Source organism: Arachis duranensis, chromosome 7, assembly GCF_000817695.3.
Source record: "Arachis duranensis cultivar V14167 chromosome 7, aradu.V14167.gnm2.J7QH, whole genome shotgun sequence".
Taxonomy (NCBI): Eukaryota; Viridiplantae; Streptophyta; class Magnoliopsida; order Fabales; family Fabaceae; genus Arachis; species Arachis duranensis.
In genome coordinates, this window is record NC_029778.3 from 30,364,111 (window position 1) to 30,366,492 (window position 2,382).

General features: G+C 32.8%; 1 non-coding gene across 1 annotated transcript; it reads left to right on the plus strand.

The window, feature by feature from the left end:
* Window positions 1–686: 686 nt before the first annotated feature.
* On the plus strand, window positions 687–790 carry LOC127740914 (small nucleolar RNA R71). Its single transcript, XR_008001770.1, has one exon. It is a non-coding gene; the product is annotated as a small nucleolar RNA R71 (small nucleolar RNA).
* The last annotated feature ends 1,592 nt before the right edge of the window (window positions 791–2,382 follow it).

Sequence of the window (2,382 nt, forward strand, 5' to 3'; positions counted from 1 at the left end):
TGACTTTCTTACTCAGCTGGCCCACTTGTGCCTCCAAATTTCTGATAGAGGACCTTGTTTCACTCATGAAGCTTAAAGTGGCCTTAGACAGATCAGAGACTATATTTGCTAAGTTAGAGGTACTCTGCTCAGAATTCTCTGTCTGTTGCTGAGAAGATGATGGAAAAGGCTTGCTATTGCTAAACCTGTTTCTTCCACCATTATTAAAGCCTTGTTGAGGCTTTTGTTGATCCTTCCATGAAAAATTTAGATGATTTCTCTATGAGGGGTTATAGGTGTTGCCAAAGGCTTCCCCCATGTAATTTACCTCTGCCATTGCAGGGTTTTCAGGATCATAAGCGTCTTCTTCAGAAGATGCCTCTTTAGTGCTGTTGGATGCATTTTTCCATCCATTCAGACTCTGAGAAATCATGTTGACTTGCTGAGTCAACATTTTGTTCTGAGCCAATATGGCATTTAGGGCATCAATTTCAAGAACTCCCTTCCTCTGAGGCGTCCCATTATTCACAGAATTCCTCTCAAAAGTGTACATGAATTGGTTATTTGCAATCATTTCAATAAGTTCCTGAGCTTCTGCAGGCGTTTTCTTTAGGTGAATGGATCCACCTACAGAATGGTCCAGTGACATCTTAGAGAACTCAGACAGACCATAATAGAATATATTTAACATGGTTCACTCTGAAAACATGTCAGAAGGACACTTTTTGGTCATCTACTTGTATCTTTCCCAAGCTTCATAGAGGGATTCACCATCTTTTTGCTTGAAGGTCTGAACATCCACTCTAAGCTTGCTCAGCTTTTGAGGAGGAATAAATTTAACCAAGAAGGCCATGACCAGCTTATCCCAAGAGTCCAAGCTATACTTAGGTTGTGAGTCTAACCATGTTCTAGCTCTGTCTCTTACAGCAAAAGGGAAAAGCATGAGCTTGTAGACTTCAGGATCTACTCCATTAGTCTTAATAGTCTCACAGATCTGCAAGAACTCAGTTAAAAACTGGTAGGGATCTTCTGATGAAAGTCCATGAAACTTGCAGTTTTGTTGCATTAGAGCAACTAGTTGAGGTTTCAGCTCAAAATTGTTTACTCCAATGGCAGGAATTGAGATGCTTCTTCCATCAAACTTGGAAGTAGGTGTAGTATAATCACCAAACATCCTCCTTGCATTATTGTTGTTGGTTCGGCTGCCATATCCTTTTCTTGTTCAAAAATTTCAGTAAGGTTGTCTCTGAATTATTGTAATTTAGCTTCTCTTAGTTTCCTCTTCAGAGTCCTTTCAGGTTCAGGATCAGCTTCAATAAGAATGCCTTTTTCCTTGTTCCTGCTCATATGAGAAAGAAGAGAACAGAAAAGGAAGAGGAATCCTCTATGTCACAGTATAGAGATTCCTTTATGTTAGTAGAAGAAGAAAGGAATAGAAGAAGGAGAAGAGTTAAGAATCCAAACACAAGGGTGAAGATAGGTTCAGATTCTTGAGATGAAGAGAAGTGTTAGTGAATAAATAAATAAATAGAAGATGAAGGGGAGAGAGTTCGAAAATTAATTTTGAAAAAGGGTTAGTAATTTTCGAAAATTAAGAGAAGAAATAAAATTAAAATTAAAATTTAAAACAATTAGTTAATTAGAAGAATTTTGAAAAAGAGGGAGGTAATTTTCGAAAATTAGAGAGCTAAAATTAGTTAGGTGGTTTTGAAAAAGATAAAAAATAAACAAAAGTTAATTGGTTAGTTGAAAAAGATTTGAAAATCAATTTTGAAAGGATAAGAAGTTGGAAAAGACATTTTAAAATCAAATTTTTGAAAAAGATAAAATTTAAAAAGATATGACAAAAAGATATGATTTTTAAGAAAAATATATTTTGAAAAAGATTCAATTTTTAAAATTAAAATTGATTACTTGACTAACAAGAAACTAAAAGATATGATTCTAGAATTTAAAGATTGAACATTTCTTAACAAGAAAGTAACAAATTTTAAATTTTTGAATCAATCACATTAATTGTTAGTAAAGTTTCAATTTTGAGATAAAGATAAGAAAAAGATTTTGAAAATCAATTTAAGAATTTTTTCAAAAATAATTAAAGAAAAATGAAAAAGATTTGACTTTTGAAAAAATTTTGAAAAGATAGGATTTTAAAATTGAAAATTTGACTTGACTTATAAGAAATAGCTAAGTTTTAAAATTTTTGACTAAGTCAACTCAAATTTTCGAAAATTATGAGCAAACTAAGGAAAATATATTCTTTTTTTATTTTTGAATTTTGAATGAGGAGAGAGAAAAATACAAATATGACCCAAAACATGAAAATTTTGGATCAAAACCAACGATGCATGCAAAAACACTATGAATGTCAAGATGAACACCAAGAACACTTTGAAGATCACG